The 18798-nt window shown below is 42.5% G+C and overlaps 1 protein-coding gene across 1 annotated transcript in view; it reads left to right on the top strand.

Moving 5' to 3' along the window:
• The window catches only part of AKIRIN2 (akirin 2), a 210366-nt gene that overhangs the window by 75580 nt on the left and 115988 nt on the right, over nucleotides 1–18798 (top strand). The gene's annotated exons all lie outside the window — the stretch shown is intronic.

Raw genomic sequence — 18798 nt, 5'->3', positions numbered from 1 at the left:
TTGGGCTACCGACTTGGGAATATGCCCTTATCCACCAAATCAATTTAATTTGAAATTCACTGGTTTGCAATCATGGCCCGGGATATTGGACCTGAAGAGCAGAACCACAGGAGTCGTTTCCAATCAGCAGAGTTGTCAATTGTTCAACTAGGGCTGTTTTCCTGAAAAAGCAGAACTGTTTCATTCATTTAATCATATTTATTGAGCACTTCCTGTGTGCAGAGCACTGTACTAAGCACTTGGGGAGTACAAATCAGCAACATATAGAGATGGTCCCTACCCTACAACGGGATGACAGTCTAGTTTAGGTTTGGTTATAGTGCCTAGCACAGTTTAGACCTTTGGAAAGCATTTTATACACATTGTGTGTGTGTGTTTGTGTGTGTGCGCGTGCGCCATATGGTTGTTTATAGAGGATGATCCTGGTGCCGACATTCTATTGTACATGCTGCTGTGGCTGATAAGACCCAAGTAGAATCAATGCTCCCTTCCACACTATGTACACATAAGAATTGGCATTTGCCACTCGAGTGGCAAACCCTACCAAGATTCATGATAGTTGTAATTTGAAAAGGTACCAATGATACGAGATGCTTCAGAGTAGGCCTCATGCACAGAAAAAAGCATGGAGTTGGAAATTTGTCCTTTGAAATAAATCAACATATTGCTGGAAACTTGCTATAAAACTGTTTATATATAAAAATGTTTAACCAAACAGCAGTAAGAATAGTGAATTCCCAAAGGAACCTTGGAGCCGCTTGGGCACAAATTTTGATTTGGGCCAGAAGAGAAAACAATTGGAGCTTCCTGCTTTTTAGATGATGAAGGCTGCCTATTCCCCTCCCTTGCACCTCCTACTTCCCCCTCCCCCCACCCTTCCACCCGAGCTCTGCTTTACTGTGTGTGGATTCTTGGTATTCCCTCGGAGAAGATGAAAGCCTCCTGCAGACATTATTATCTCCATAATTCACACAATGTTCTGTGAAGGAGGAACAGAGGGGAAGTTTCATCCAGCGGAGGGGATCAGAATGATTTACTCTGTATTGCTGTTAAATGATTTGCCTTCTGATTGGGCTGGGAGGTTCTCAGAAACTGCAGCAAGGAAGTGAAAAGAAGCAGGATTGTCAGAGTCTCACAGAACTGTCCTCTAAACTACCCTCCTCAATCATATTTCCTGAACAATTCCAGGAATCTAAAATTGTGGATCAGTCCACTGCATCGACACAGACCAGTCTGCTTTCCCCAGGGAATAAAATTCTGTACATAATCAGTCTTTCTTCTCACCCAGCTAATGAAGTTTTGACATGTCATTCCCCATCAGCTATCCCAGGGTGGCAAAACAGTCCCCCTGTAGACTGTAAGTGTATTATGGGAAGGGAATGTGTCCACTAATTCTATTGTATTGTACTCTCCCAAGCACTTAGTACAGTGCTCTGCATATAGTAAGCACTCAATAAATACCATTGATTAATCTGCCCCTTGGGCAAGGGATTATTTCCAAGCCTGTATTTAGACCTCTAGCAAGCCCCTCCTATATGGGCATTGTTGACCATGTCCTTAAGTAGAGATTGTTGGCCCAATATTTTTCTTAGGTCTCTTTATGCCCAGTCAGGAAAAAAAAATACCGCTCAAAAATCAGCCTCAGGATGTTGGGATTTCAAGGGGAGGTCAAAGCAAGTGTTAGATCTAATGGATATGAGGTCAGAGTAAGATGTGCAAGATATGGGAAATGTCTGCCCAGGGAAGGAGGGTTATAAATGATATTATAAACTCCTTAAATGAGTTAAATGAGATTATAAACTCCTCGAGGGCAGGACTCACACATTATATTTTTTCTCTATGTACTTCAGGTGGATTCAATTTTTCTATAATGCAAGTGAGTTATTCTGATGAAGCCCAGATTAAGGAAAACTCAAGTTGGGGTTCCTGTACCTTGACCAGTGCTAGGTTCACAATAATTTCTTCTGCCTCCATATCTTATTCTGTTACATTGTTACAAGAGCGTTCCCTAATTTCCCAACAGCACTCGTTTTGAAATGCATACACAAATTCTGGAAGAACGGAGTGTACTGTGCTCTGCACATAGTAGTCACTCAATCCATTCTACTGACTGACTGATATGCAGGGGATAGTGGGACATAGAGCTTGAACATCAAAAACAGGACATCTGGCTACCTTAATTAAGAGTCATCTTGCAGCAAGGGGGATTGTAATCACTCAGGGAGGAAGAACACCTGGGAAATAAATTAATTTTAAAGGTCAGTTTTTCTCGGGAATTGCTAGAGAGCAGTCTCTCTAGGGAATGAGGTTTGGGTTTTCATCAAAGACTTCTCTTATCTCAGGCCTGCAGTGTATAAAGAGCCTTAAAAGGGTCTCCTGAGGAGGTATTGCAAAGATGCAGAATTGTTCAACCATGGTGGTCAGTACTGTTTTTCTTATTAGCATCTTTCCAAGAACAATTGTGTCTCCTCCTGTTCAGAAAGGGCTCCTGTCGAGGCGTCATTCAGAGTCTGTTCAGGCAGTTTCCCTTATTTCTTACTTGTTGTTTACTGTGCATCTACTTGATTTTCCATGGGAGTCTCCTGAGTAAGATGGTTTGCCCTTTCCCCTCTGAACTCCCATACTGACAAGCTACATGATCCATGACAACCACATCAAACCTCCTAATGAGTAGACAGTTTCAATTAATTTGTGATTTTTTTCTCTCGTTCATAGTTTATTCATCTCAGGTGCAAGAACAAATAATAGCGTATGGATTTTTCTTTAGAGACACTGGCTCCCAGAAAGACAGGTTAAAGCATTGCAATCATGTTGTCTGAGCAGCGGGCCAATTGAACTTCAACATTTTGCATGGCCTTCTCATTTCCATACTTTACCAGACATTGGGGAGTTGAAAAACAAGTCCCAGGAGGAATCTGCTTGAACGTATCTCATGGTGTATGAGGACTTGCACAGAACAAGATGATGTAATATTGATTGTCTGTTAGCAGGGAGAATCAGAATGTCGGCCAAAGAAATTAAAATCATGACTAGGAGACGAAAAGGAAATGATGAGCGAATTAGCCCTAAAAGCCATATGAAGAGAGAAGCATTCACGTCAGCCTCTCAGATCTTTAGTACAATCAGATGGGATTTAATTATCATTAAGGACATGGTCTCCATTACAAATAAAATTCCCTAAGTTTGGGCCCCTGCATCAAGATCCTCTGCCTTCTTGTCCTTCTCCTACATTGGACTTTCAAACAAATCCAGTTATCCGAGTGAGTTTGCTTTTCTCCTCTAGCTCTTTAGTGTAGATAAGTGCTGTCAGCACAGACCATTTATGCTGATGAAGGAAGGGTCCAGCAGTTCTTAACAGATTCTGGGTTGTTTGTGTATTTTCCCTCAGAAAAATTCTGCTTCTTCAGCTCAAAGAAGTGCCACTTAGAGGCAATTTTGGAGTGTGTGTCAAGTGTGTTTCCTTCTCTATGCATATCTTCTGCAGTTTGTTTCCTTCTACTACCCCATTTCTGAGAGTGAGAGAGAGAGAGAGAAAAACATGCTTGTGGGGGGAGAGAGAGCTGGCCCACAACATTTAATGCCTCGTTTCCAGCTGACTAACTCCTGGTTATCCAATATCATCAAGTCAGCATCGTCTGGTTTCCAGTTCCCAGAGTGCAGAGCTGAAGTCCCTCAACTGAACCCCAGAATGGATCACTTTTCATCTGTACAGAATGGTTTGCTTTTCTAATTTAGTTTTCCCCAACCTGTCCTCCCCCGACCGCCTGCATCTCCTGCAGATCCCTTCTCTCCAAGTCTCCTTTCACCACTTCATCGTTCTTTGGCCATCCCTGGCCTTCCTTATGAGCCTCTAGCTCCTCTCCCTCTCTCTCTCTCCCTCTTTCCTCCCTTTCTTCCCCTGTCTCCCTCTCCCTCTCCTGTCTCCCTCGTCTCCCCCTCTCTCCCTCTCTTTCCCTCTCTCCCTGAAACAGCTTTCACACTCCCGTCTGGGGGATTGTACTGATGATGATGATGATGGGTGTTCCAATCCCTCATGCTCTGCCCCTGACCTTTCACCCCTCTTCTAATTATTTCTCCTGGATTGCTCATAGTAAACAAACTCAGCAGGACCAAGTTTGAGGTCATTGCTTGTCCCCCAGTGTGACTTTCTCTATCTGGAGCCCCTTTCGTTCCTCCTCCATCCCTATAGTGAACATCCTCATCCAGACTAGTTGGATTTTCTTATATTCTTGCCATCAGTCTCCTTCCTTTCCTTCCACATGACCTACTCAGAAGGCAAAGGGCAAACTCGGCTCTCCCCTTGTTAAAATGCATCACTTGTTCCGCCTTCCTCCCTGAATTATTCCCCAACATCAGGGCACTGCTCTATTCTGGTCCTGTTTAGGTTTCCAATGTATTCCTCTCTTTTTTTCCTGCTACATTTTCTAGGCCCTGGAACCTTTATCATTTTAATTATGGAAGAGAGAGAGAGGGGTACAGTGAAGGAAGAGGAAGAAGAGAAAGAGGAAGGGAGGGGGAGGAGAAGAAAGAAGGAAAAAGGGGGGATAAGAAAGGAGGAGGGCAGGGAAGAAGAGGCAAAGAGAAGGAAGAAGAGGTGGAAAGGAAGGAGAAAAGCGCATAAGGAGGAGAAAGGGGGAAAGAGGAAGAGGAGAAGAATAGGAGAATGAGGAAGAGAAGCCATCAGAAGGAGGAGGAGAAAGAGGAAGGGAAGAAGATGATTAGGAGGAAGAGGAGAATAAGTTGTTTACCAGCTATGACATGATTGCTACCATAAAAGGGAAATTCAGGGCAACAGAGGCCTGAGGCTTGTCTGAAGATAAACTGTTTGAACTTCCCTTGCCCTCATATTCTTCCTACATGAATAAATTCTGCCAAGGATGACATTATAACCACAGCTCTGGCACAATGTACCTACAGGCTCTGGGCAAGCAAGCAGGTAGGCAGAACAGATGATCAATCAATCCATATTATTTATTGAGCACCTGCTATGTGCAGAGCACTGGACTAAGCACTTGAGTCAGTACCATAAACATGATAGTAGACATAGTCCCAGCCCACAAGAAGTTTACAGTCAAGTCAGGCAGTCACTAGGGGAAGTATTAGTATCTTTAATGTACATATAGAAAAGTGCATGGGAGGTTGTGAGGACTTAGTTTTTTGTGGGTTTTTATGGTATTTGCTAATCACTTACTATATGTCAGCTATTGCACTGTGCGTAGATGCAAGCAAATCAGGTGGGACACAGTCCATGTCCCACTTGGGGCTCACAGTCTTAATTCCCATTTTACAGATGAAGTAACTGAAGCACAGAGAAGTGAAGTGACGTGCCCAAGGTCCCACAGCAGACAAGTAGTGGAGCCAGGATTAGAACTCAAGTCCTCCTGACTCCCAGACCCAAGCTCTAAACCAGCATGGCCAGGTGGATGGAGCATAAACTTGGGAGTCAGAAGGGCCTAGGTTCTAGTCCTGACTTTGCCACTTCTCTGCTGTGTGACCTTAGCAAGTCACTTAACTTCTCTCTGCCTCAATTACCTCATCTGTAAAATAGGGGGGTTTTTTTAATGGCATTTATTAAGCACTTACTATGTGCAAAAAACACTGTTCTAAGCACTGGGGCGGTTACAGGGTGATCAGATTGTCCCACGGGGGGCTCGTAGTCTTCATCCCCATTTTACAGATGAGGTAACTGAGGCACAGAGAAGTTAAGTGACTTGCTCAAAATCACACAGCTGACAATTGGCGGAGTCAGGATTTGAACACCTGACCGCTGACTCCAAAGCCCGTGCTCTTGAACCCAATGTGGAACATGGACTGTGTCCAATCCGATTAGCTTGTATCTACCCCATCACTTAGTACAATGCCTGGCACATAGTAAGCATTTAGCATATACCATTAAAAAAATCGAGGGAATGTAAGCCAGTGAGGATAGGTAGGAGGTACTCCTGATGTGACTGGAGTGAATGGAGCAGGTGAAGCTAGTTTGGAAAGGATTTCTGGAGAAAGTAAAACTGCAGATTAAGCTTTCCAACTCTACAGATGCCTTATTCCGTTTGCCTTCAAAGGCTGGGAACATGCATATGCAGATTGGAGAGGGAGACAGACTCTGTCTGTGCCCCAGCAAACAACCCAGGTACGTGCTCAGACATTAGGTGAATCCCAACAGAGCACTGAGTAAGTGATGGTTTATTAAAAATGTAAAACAAATCCGGCCAACGCTTATGCCTGTCTATTGGGCACTCTGCTGTAAAACCCCCTATGTGTCAGAAAACAGGACAGCAAATGGCATAATTATTTTACAAAATCAAATGATTTAAACAGGCTAATGGATGCAGACACTGACACCAATCTGCTTAAGTACAGATTCATCAGCATGTTCTTGTGTGAGGGGCTGTAAGCACTTTTCTTATTAGAGGCAATATTCTGTGACTTACATGTCATTATAGCTGCTTTCTTTCTCCCGTTCATTCCACAGAAGACAAAGTGTCCAGGACTTCTCAATCCTCTGGAAAATAAATAGGTAAAAATATTCTGTTGTTCGGAGAAAATGTGGGAAATGAATTCAGTCTCCAGAGGAAAAGTCTCCAAAACTCTCTAACTTTCTCACTCCCCTCTCCCCCCACCCCCCAGATAAAAAATAAGGTAATGTTTGACAGTTGCTGTCTTTCAATGTCAGTCAAGACTCACTATAAATAAAAGGTTATAAAGGGAGAAACATTGAACAAAGCCCTGGAGAAAGCTGTGGACACTGATTCTGACACCATCCCTAGCCCACAGGGGAATCACTAGTGAAGAGAGAGGAGACAGGCATAGAAGGGGAATGATAGACTGCATTCAACAAATCCAAAACAGCAGGAGTCAAATATAACAGTTCATTCCTCAGTTCCCTAGGTTCTTTTCTGCTCCAGCCCAGGCAGCACTGTCCAAACTGCCACAACCTCTACAGCCTTTAAAATGTTGACTTTTCTACCTCCTATGTTGTATTGTACTGTGTTCTCCCAAGCACTTAGTTCAGTTCTCTGCTCACAGCACTCAAAAAATATCACTGATTGATTGCTTTGATGAGTGAGTTAAATGGAGGTAGTAGTCCTAAGGCCACCTCTCTCCCTGTGTGTATGTGTGTGAGGGCAAAGAGAGAGTTCATATCACATCGCTAACCCCTTAATACAGTGCTCTGCACACAGTAAGCATTCAGTAAATACCATCGATTGATCACTTGTATTCACACCGTCTAGGTGGTGTGTGTGGATTTTAGTCTCAAGGTAAAATAATGATAGCACTTGTTAAGCGCTTACTATGTGCAAAGTACTGTTCTAAGCACTGGAGGAGATACAAGGTGATCAGGTTGTCCCACGTGGGGCTCACAGTCTTAATCCCCATTTTACAGATGAGGTAACTGATCAGGTTGTCCCACATGGGGCTCACAGTCTTAATCCCCATTTTACAGATGAGGTAACTGAGGCTCAGAGAAGTTAGATGACTTGCCCAAGGTCACACAGCAGACATGTGGCGGAGCCGGGATTAGAACCCATGACCTCTGACTCCCAAATCCATGCTCTTTCCACTGAGCCACGCTGCTTGGGGAGAATGGTCTTTAGACTTTAGGTCTGATTCTCTCAGTATTCTCATTAGAGAAGTACTACAGTATAGGTACATCTTTAATGTGCCATCTGTAATACTGGCTGCACTTAGCTACCTAATTTATCCAATAATGGGAAAAGGGAAATTGAGGCTTTCCCTAACCCCTCTGTCAGAAGCAGAGCTGAACACAGAAGTGAGGAGTCCCTGACCATTAGCCCGCTTGGGCTTTAGCCATCATTAAATCTTACTGTCCCTAAAAAATTTTGCATTTTGATGCACTTTATCACTTTTTAAGGGCTTCTCACAAACAACAGTTTAAATGTCCACAATGTTTTCCTGGCACTGGGCCTGAGTTTTCCAGGATGGGCCCAAATTCTATTTCCACATCCATTTAGAAGAAACGTTCCAAATAGTATCTATTTTCTTATAGCAGTCAGGAATACCTGACCAATCAGTATCTATACTGCTAGACCCTCCAAAAGACAGGTAGAGAACATACCATCTTGGGGGAGTTGGTGAGAGGTGGGACAGAAGGGTAGGGAAAAGATGGGAGGGCTGGCCTTCCGAAGCCCAGGTCTCGCTAACTTGCCTTTCTCTTCTTCCCCAAACTCTTGGACTGGCTTTCCCTGCCACCCCCCCCCGACTGCCATGCTCCCGTCCCCTCGTGGGGTCCTCCATGAGTTTCACACTAGTGTTCAAGTTAGACTTTGTTGAGCATAGATGCAATATCCCTTGAGATCCTACTAACACCCCAGTGTGCTTTAAAAGGCTTCCCTGCTGTGTCACTTTTACCTGGTCCTGTGAATGAGCATGAGGCTGACCTTTTCCTGTGATTTCTGGGCTAATGGCTAATCCTCGCTGATGCTAGCAGACATTTCATTCCATTAGTCCATCCAGTGCTTTTTAGGTTCCCTTATTCAGGTCAGAGTTGGGATCATTTTCTGAGCCTTTTCAGTTGAAGATGCATTTCTTCCAGCACTCACCCTGACACAAACCAAAAGCCAAGGGCATGTGAAATGGTTTCCTCTGAATGTCCTCTCCAGATGCTGTCTCTTGTCTCCTTCTCAAGGACCCTTCTGGAAGGGTGAATAAACAGCAGATTGTCCATTCTTCTCCTGAGTAGAACAGAGCGAATCCTTAAAGAGCTCCCAATTTCCACCCAATTCAGAGCAAAGACCCATGATGACTCTAAAGCACAGACTCTGATTTAACAGCCAGGATTTTGACCATTGTCTCATTTGTGATTAAAGAAGCACGTCGGCAAAGGAGGTCTTGAGTTTATTCCATGGGATTTTGGTGCCAGGCAATGACCTTTCTGAGTCATGTTTTTTTGGTTGGTAAAATGGGGTTCTGGGACTGATACTTTCCTGCCTCAAGGTTCTAGGGAGGACAGAGGAGTTCAGGAGGCTCTAATTTTAAACATGATAAAATTGCAAGTATTAATGATCAGAGTAATTATTATAAATGCCGATAGACCAAATAAATGAATTTTCACCATCATAACTTGACCAGGTTATGCCTTTATACCACCATTTATGCCAACAATGGCCATTACCATGAATATATATGGAAAAATTAGTATCCTATGGGTAGGAGTAGCCAATCTAATGTAATTGGGTGTAATATGATATAATTTGGAACTACAGTTACTCTGAAACTTTTCTCTTGTTTTCCAAAAGTAACAGTAAAGTGCTATTTGTTATTGTTTGGTAGTCTTGATGTCTTATTTGTGAATTTTCATAGGGCCTAGATAGAAATGTAATCATAGAGGAGCAGCATTAGGGATTTTATTTGGTAAACTCTAGGAGAATGGTTTGGTGAAGCACGATTTTGCCTTTCAGAAACCACCCTGCCCTAGTGATAGTGTGTTCACAGACCCACGTGATGTCACATGTGCTACCCCAGTGCTGGGCAGACTTGGAGAGACTTGCCGCAGAACGGTGCATCTGTTATAGCAATGTTATGCTATAAGTCCGGGATCCCAGTTGATCAATTATATTTACTGAGAGCTTACTGTGTGCAGAGCACTGTACTAAATGTTTGGGAAATTGCAGTATAACAGAGTTAATAGACATGTTCTCTGCCCACAACAAGCTAACAGTCTAGAGGGGCAGATGGACATTAATATAAATAAATGTATTATACATCTGTATGTAAGGGCTGTGGGGCAGGGGGAGGGTGAATAAAGGGAGCAAATCCAAGTGCAAGGGTGATGCAGGAGGGAGAAGGAAAAGAGGAAATGGGGGCTTAAGCAGGGAAGACCTCTTGGAGGAGCTGTGCCTTCAATAAGCCTTTGAATGTGGGGAGAGTGACATCACGTGATATCACATGTGTCTGTGAACCAGGTATCCACTAGGGCTGTTAGTACCCACCCTAAAAGTAATGATGGTTGGAGTAATGCCAGAGCCACTGCCACCCATCCAACATCCCAGATTGTTGATAACTCTGCCAGCATGATTCCTTGAAAAGGAGAAAAATTTTCAAAATCACAGGAACAACACATTCCTTGTTCAACTAACACTGTCTCCTCTTGGCTCTCCAAGGCTCCTGAATCTCAGGAATCTTGGTACCTACAGGGTTTGTTTCTGGAGATCTCCATCAGGTGGGGGAAAAAAAATCTTGTTCTCAGCTGGGGATGCTTGGACTCCGTCCAGTGTTAAACAGACATCAGATTTATGGTCCCAAACCATCTGGAGAAATGCCTCTTGGCAAACCCACAGGCTACGCCTCTGAGACCAAGGGGCTTCCCAGCTGATGTCTGTGTAACTCCTTTATCTCTCAGGTGCTGGCTTCCCTAATTCTGAGGAAGGAAGGTTGGTTAAATTGGACCTGAGATTTACTGAAATCAAATTTCTCCGAAGCCTGCCAGCTTGTCTCTGGTTCTGTCAGCCACTGCTGCAGGGGTTGTGTCGTCTTATTTTTTATTTTTATGAAGGAGTTTTTTTAATATTGTTATTTTTATTGTTGGATTCTAATGCTTTTATAATTTACTTTCTGCGAATTATTATGTAGCCCTCCAAGCGCTTCAGGGACAGGGGAGAGGGCAGGCTTTATCAAATAAATGACAGCGTTAAGAATTTTTGTCATTGCTCAAACTGCAGGCCCATAGGCTTCCCAGACTCTCTTCTCCAACCATAGCTGGCAGCTGGATTAGGTGGGTTAAGGTCTAAATTTAGGTTGTGTTTTCCAGGCTCCTGGGCATCCTGTGGTAGTACAGGTAGTTTTCCCCTGAGGATGGGAATGAGGGAATAGCAGCTCCCCTAGAGCCCATTCAGAGGTCTAGGCCTATTCTCAGGACAGCAAGCCCCTGATTTGAAATGCCCAAAGTGGGATTTCTGAGAATTGATAGTGTCTTGGATGATATCCTTAAGGGGGGTGCGTGGGGCCATGAACAGGGCCAAGAGACTGCTGCTCCTTTATTTGACCTTATTTATTGAGTGCCTACTATGTGCAGAGCACTATACTAAGCACTTGGGAGAGTACAATAGACCAGATCCCTGCACTCACCACCCACTCTGGAGTTGTGTGAAAAGGTCATTTCCCCCCATATCCACCAGAACGTCCTCGGGGTAGTTCGTTCCTGAATAACAGATACCTCCTTAACCTGCTTCAACTCCTGGGAAGAGGAAAACTACTTCCCTCTTGTCCTTGCTATTGATCCTCTAAAAGCTTTCAAACAGCAAGCTGCAAATGTTTTCTTACACATGAGGAACCTTGGGAGGCCAGCTTAGACATGGATTAAGCAGTTCTGTTAAATCAATGCAATCTGAAGCCCCAAGTTTTCTGGTTCTCAAATGGTTCTCCAAGACTTATTCTTTAATCCCCACCCTCACTCAACTGCTGCAGTCAATAGGATACAGTTAATGGGAGCACCGGAAGCTGCTGGCCTCTTGAACCTGCTAAGTAATTTCCATTTTTGTGCATTTCTTCACAAACTAGAGATAGGGCTGCATATTCTTGGCTCATCCAATCCATCTTCTCCCTGACCTGGTGACTGGGCTTTCCTCTCATTGGTAGATTAAGCAAGGTATTAGCTATTACAGTAGGTTGAAACCCCAAGGAAGCACTGAGTGTGTGGGCCATTGTGAGTGTCCGGGAACCCCCATTGGACAGAGTTTGTGTCGAGCTGTATTTGAAATCTACCTCAGCACTTAGCACAGTGCTTGGCACCAAAGTACTTAAATATCTCCAAAATTACCACTGGGACCATTCATCTATCCCCTGATAATCATCTCATTGAGAAGAGGTGACAACTGTAGAGTCAATGTCCCAAGTGAAGCTTCAGAAGGCCCTTTTATTCTGTGTTGCCATGCTTCTGTTTATCATGCACATTTTAGAACTACTGTTGAAAATAATGGTAAATACCAAGAACAAGCCTGCATTTAACCTGTCTAGATTCTCAGTTTCTACATTTTAGGGAGTAAAAGGATTTATGGCTCAGTGTGTAACCACTGGAAAGCATTTGAGGGTGGGCATGGAATAAAAATGGAAAGAAAGTAGGCGAGGAAATGTTCTTTTAAATGGAAAAATCAAGGGAGACTTCTTCCTTAGATGGTATGTGCCATAATAATAAAATGCTTACTATATGCCAAGCACTGGGGTAGATACAAGTTAATCAGGTTGGACCCAGTCCCTGTCCCACATGGGGCTCACACTTTTAATCTCCACTTTTACAGATGAGGTAACTGAGGCTCAGAGAAATGAAGTGACTTGCCCAAGGTCACACAGCAGGCATGTGGCAGAGCTGGGATTAGAACCCAGGTCCTTCTGACTCTCAGGCTCATGCTCTATCCACTAGGCCATGCTGCTTCTACAGGTTCCGCATTTGCTCTGCTTACATTGCTTCTACCCTTGATGATGATGGCATTTAGTAGGCGCTTACTATGTGCAAAGCACTGTTCTAAGCACTGGGGGAAGTTACAAGGTGATCAGGTTGTCCCACGGAGGGCTCACAGTCTTAATCCCCATTTTACAGATGAGGTAACTGAGGCACAGAGAAGTTAAGTGACTTGCCCAAAGTCACACAGCTGACAATTGGTGGAGCTGGGTTTTGAGCCCTTGACATCTGACTCCAAAGCCCCCCTGCTCTTTCCACTGAGCCACGCTGCTTCTCTAGTGTGTAGCACAGTGTTTGGCACAAAATAGGCGCTTCAAAAAAACCACAAATGTGATTATTATTTTTACTGTCGTTATTGTTATTACTTGAATGACCAGACTTCTTAATTTCCCCAAGCATCAGGTGGTTAATCTGTAAGCAACATGTACTAGCTGCAGGTGACTCCTTAAACCGTTAGCCTACAACTGGAGTTCAGTGGACACATCCAGCTTATAATAATAATAATTGTTATTATTTGTTAAGCACTGATTATGTGTCAAGCACTGTTCTAAGTACAGGGGTAGACACAAGCTAATGAGGTTGTTTACAATCCCTGGTCCAGATGGGGCTCACAGTCTTTATCCCTATTTTACAGATGAGATAACTGAGGCCCAGAGAAGTGAAGTTACTTGTCCAAGGTCACACAACAGACAAATGGCAGAGCCAGAACTAGAACTCTGGTCCTTCTAATTCCTACTCCTTCCCTGCTGTAATCTCATTGTGGGCAGGTAATGTGTCTGTTTATTGTTGTTTTGTACTCTCCCATGTGCTTAGTACGGTGCTCTGCACATAATAAGCACTCAATAAATGTGAATGAATGAATGAATGCTTTTCCCTCCTGCACTTGGGGCATTATCTTAGTCCAAAAGTTAGAAAAATCAACTAGGACAAATACCCATCTTGATTTGATCACTGCTAACAGGAAGTTGTTCATCAGGGAGCTAAATGTGGATGGAAATGTTGGAGAAAGCAACCTCGAGTTGATCTGCTGCACAGTCCTAAAGGAAGGCAGGAGAAGTCCTCAAGATAAATGAAATGAAAAGCAAATTGCAATGGCCTAGGGTACTAGTAGGCCGTGCATTGGAAGGTTTTATGTGCCAAGGAGGCAAAAACTGTCAGTGGTTCTTCAAAAGGATCATTCTGCAGATGATAGAATAGAATAGAAGCATATTGATGCACTAGGAGGTCAGTAGGTAGAGGTCAATGGAAGTGCTTTTGAGAAAAAATCTTGCTCAGTGTGTCCATAAAAGTACAGTTGGACACCTGTTTTGGACCTCTGACATTTGGGTGAGCATTGCTCGGACAGCAATGGTAAAAAGGGAAAAGGTTTGTATAGAAGGCTAACAAGATGTCAAGTTTGTTAGATTTTGAACTCAACTGAGACTAGAAGGGCAAATAGAAAAACAACAAATAGTAAAATCAGGTCAGATGTCAGATTGCTTAAGGGGAATATAAAGAAATTGTGCAATTAGACAGTGACAAGCTTAGAAAATCTAAAGCTGAAAAGATTTACATCATAAATGCCCAACTAGCATGAGACATAAAAGGCATCAGAACTTGTTTTCCAGGAAAGGGACCAGAGAAATATCACTAGCCACCACCAATCCCCAACACAAACAAGCACATACCGCGTGTTTGACCAGTAGGGAAAATCTGATAACAAGTGAAGTGAAAAATCAAAACCCTTTTTTACTGGTCAAATATGGACAGGTTAAAGTTGGAAAACCACACTTCCGAAGGGATGAAGTGATTTCTAAGTCTCTGATCCTGAACAAGACTAGTAGAAATAATCCTATTAAGCACCCACAGTGTGCAGTGCACTGTTCTAAGCACTTGGAAAGTACAGTACAAAGAAGTGATGATGATGATGGCATTTATTAATCACTTACTATGTGCAAAGCACTGTTCTAAGCACTGGAAGTGATGTGTCCTCTGCCCCCAAGGTGCTTACACTCAATCAATCAATGATATTTATTGTGTGCTTACTGTGTGCAGAGCACTGTACTGTGTTCTTGTCTTTCATTCCAACTTTTGTGTTCCAGGCAACATCCAAGGGCACCTTGAGAATGATGAAAAGGGACTTAAAAATTCTAAGCAAATGCCGTGCATTACTGGTACGCCCACAGGAATTAAAGTTAATGCTAGCAGCAGGTATCAACACCACAGTTTGTACCTTCTGAAAACCTGTCAGCATTTTAGGATGGGTGAGAACTACTAACATTTGTTAAATGTGCTGCGTTGGTTTCCCTAATCCAGATCGAGAGGTGAGAAACTGTTCGAACATACATTTAGTGTAAAAACCCATAGGAGGCCAGATGCTCTTTAAGTAGTTACCCTTCAACAAGCGTTTGCACATTGAAACAAAATCAGAAGAGCTCACCAAACTGGAACTGAAGAAGAAGCAGGTGCATAAAACAAATGCTGACAGCATATGTGTGAGCATAAACAATTAGCTCTGCTTACGTAAGTCATAGGATTCACATTTGAGAATGTCCACACAGTTCAGATAGTACAAATACAAACCCCCTTGAACTGATTTAATTTTAATATTGCCCCAATTAAAGAGACAAACCCACTCACTAATGGCAAATCTTCCTGAAAAGAACTCTGCATTTGATTCCGACATGAATGGACCCTCCCTTTTTAGAACTGCCTGGGGCAAGCATTGATTCCTGTAATTACAAACAAAATGTGTTGCTACTTTGTCCAGTTTAAAACAAAATTATTCCAGTTAAGCTATTGAGACAGGAGGGGAAAAGTCTTTGGGAAAGACGGTCTCAAGAAAAGCAGTTCACATTCAGTCTTCCTAGTTTAGGCGTTACTACAGTGGAGGGATAATTTGCTGAATGAAAAAGCCATTTCTGCCATTAAAACCATAAACCTTTTTTTGGCTTAAAGTACATTTACAAATGAACAGAACACTAGAAGGCCTGGGTCTGTAGGCAATGAGAGGGTTTTTTTTAAAAAAAAACACAATTAACTTATTTGATGATTTTTATTTGAGAACTTCCTGGTTTATAGGGGATACACTCAATACATACCACTGATTGATTGATTGGTCGATTGATACACTACTCTAAGGGAGATTAGGGCCCCATTCAGGATTGTTTAGGTACCTAGGCTGGAAACAGACATGGTTATCTGGCTCTTGGCAGTACTTGTGATTTTGTGTACCCTTGATAACCGAGGTCCCTTCCTCCAAATGCTTTTTCCTCACTCTTCTGCTTGTAGCTGTCAGAGGGTTCCAGTAACAGGCATTCCAACCAGACACCAGGTCTGCTAGCTCGAGAGAAATATGATATGGTGCCTGCTGCCCTCTTAATCTATTAATGTTCACAGACAGAAGATAATAGATGTCACCAGGCCTCTCATTTATCCCCATTTAAAGGAAATGCAACATGCTTCTGAGCAAGCCAACAAGACATTCGAGCCAGTGTGCCTAGGTCTGCATCTCAGACCATAAATGATCCACTGTAGACTGTAAGCTCGTTGTGGATAGGGAACGTGCCTAACAGCTCTGTTATATTGTACTCTCCCAAGAGTTTAGTACAGTGCTCTGCATGGTAAGCCCTCAGCAAATATGATTAACTGATCGATTAATCCCTCTTTAGGCAACATGGGACAGGTGACGGTCCACACTCACACTAAGCTATTTTAATTCAGTAAGACTTAATCGTATTTCTAAGATGTGGCTTAGACATGTCCTGTGAAAAGAAGATCAATCAGTGGTATTTACTGAGTGCATATTTTGCGCAGAGCACTGTTAATAATAATAGTAGTAATTATAGTGGTGTTTGTTAAGTGCTTATTGTATGCTAAGCACTGTACTAAGTGCTAGGGTAGGTACAAGATAATAAGGTTCACATAGGGCTCACAGTAAGAGAGAGAACACTTATTAAATCCCCATTTTGCATATGAGGGCTCACAGTAGCAGGGAGAACAGGTATTAAGTCCCCATTTTGCAGATGAGGGAACTGAGGCACAGAGAAGTTAAAAGTTAGGTGACAGCAGGTAAGTAGAAGAGCCAGGATTAGAACCTGCTTAGAACTGATAAGTATTTATCATGTCAGAAGCAATGGAAAGGCATTCTGAGCTCTTATAGCATGCTAAGAGATTATCTGGCATACTTGACCCACCCTTACTCAAAGAAATAACTATAACAAATGCCTGGAATATCAAAATAAACATATATTTCCTTGAATAATGCTATCACTCCATTTTGAGTTTTCGGCCATGCACTGAATGACTTTCATGCCCTGACTGTAATACTTTCAGAGACAGTTGCAGGGCTTCAGAAACTTCTTTTTAAAAATCTAGGCCAGCATTGAGAACCATCGTATTTCTGGCTTCACAATCCCAGCTTCAGTCAATTTCCCCCTGTTTTCAAAGCCCCTGTCTCTGGGGGTTACTGAAAGTGAGAATGTATTGTGCTGATGTGTGAGCATGTTTTAAAGTTTTTATTAAATTTTTTCTCACGGTCCATATGACAGAGTCCCTGATGGGGCATGAGGACAAGCCACGCTCCATTTTTAATAAGCTGGAAATCCTCCAATCCCGTGATTGTTCAAGGGTCACACATTCATTGGCAGTGGAGGTTGCTAAGGAGGTCACAAGTAGTGCTTACTAAGGAAACTGTGTAGAAACCATTCTAGCTTAACACATCCTTCTAAAAAGGAGGCAGTAAGCGGGGAAACCCATCGGAAATGCAAGCTCCCGCCTCAGTTTTTGAAAAATGGTACTTACTTTCTAACTCTCTGACATGGGGATCTTCAAGACCTTTCTCCCAAGTAATTAGGGATGATGAGTTGATCTGGCAATGCCAGGTGGCCAACCATTTATTTATTAATAGTGATTATTTCATTAATAAGTGGCTTTCACAGTTGGAAGGGGGGGGGGAAAAGCAGCATGTTCCTTCCTTCAAAGTTCCAATACGGTTCTGTGTACCCTTTCCCAGCTTTTCTGTGTGCTTTTGCAGGTAAAATCAGTTGGGAAGCTAGAAGAGGGGCAGAGTTCAGGAATCTCTTACAGGACTCATGTAACAATTCTACTCGTTAGCGGAACAGTCACTAGAAAGACAAGAGCTAGAGAAACCTCCAACATAAAAAATAATTGAGAAGGTGACACTTTGCCTCTAAGAAATAGACATAGGTTTTGAAGAGACCCTAGTTGACTATCACACATTCAGTCCGTGTATGGGTTTGGAAGCATGGGGGAAATCATTCCCCTTTGTATCTGCAGCACTTAAAATATCAAAATAATTGTTATTATGCATTTATGTATATGCACCCTTCACACATAGGTGTATTTGAGTATTCAGTGTATTTTGCTGCTCGTGAATATTTTTATGACTGACTCCCCCATTAGGGTGTAAGTTCCTTCAGGGCAGGGACGGGTCCTGTATTTCTGTTGTGCTTTTCCAAGTGTTTAGTACAGTGCTCCACACCCCCTTGGGGCTCAATAAATAGTATTATTACTACTCAATAATAACAATGGTATTTACCAAGTGCTTACTATATGCTAGGCACTGTACTGCTGCTTTGCTCATGATGGGCTGATTAAGCCAGAGCAAGTTTCAAATCAACACAGACCATTTTATCATCTGCCATCTGAGGATGAATAATCTTCACAAGTTTTTCTCTTCACTGAGATGGGCTATTCTCCCAGTGATCCTACTTTCTGAAGTATAGATCCAGAGCTGTGAGTCAGAATTTCTCTGAGCTATGAGTCTTTGATGCAATAGCATTGCTTGTCTAATCAGACAAGGTTTAAAACACCCAATATATACACCCACAAAGAAGCAAATGGATCTTCTTTATTTGGTGCCATTGTCTGAATAATTAGAAGTCAGAGCTGAGTTCAGCTTCATTAAAACCTTTCATTTCCAGAAACCAATGATCCCTAAAACACTCCTAAAAAAAAAAAATCAATCAACAAAGCAGCAAAATGATGAAGGGTAGAACATAACGTATTAACGCTAAATGCCAACTTCTTGCTTCAGTGACCAGTTCTTTATTATGAAGGCATTAGGCGGGACTCAAATGTCAGATAAAATAAAGACAGAATGTACTGCAGCACAAAAATCTTTTTGTATATCTTCAGGACATCTATCATTGCAGAATATAAGCACTTGGATAGATATAAATTTGTTTAGTGCTTCCTCAAACTAGTATGTCCTCAAATTACCAGGTCCCTTTCAGGAAATATTAGTGATTGGAAAATATTTATTGTTTAATGTCTGTGTCTAATCTATCTTGAATCTATCTCAGCGCTTAGTACAGTGCTTGGCAAAAAGTAAGGGCTTTACAAATACCATAATGTCTGTTATTATTATTACTAATCATAAT

Source organism: Tachyglossus aculeatus, chromosome 19, assembly GCF_015852505.1.
Source record: "Tachyglossus aculeatus isolate mTacAcu1 chromosome 19, mTacAcu1.pri, whole genome shotgun sequence".
Lineage (NCBI taxonomy): Eukaryota > Metazoa > Chordata > Mammalia > Monotremata > Tachyglossidae > Tachyglossus > Tachyglossus aculeatus.
Note: the sequence above shows the minus strand (reverse complement) of the source record. Positions and strands in the feature narration are given on the sequence as shown.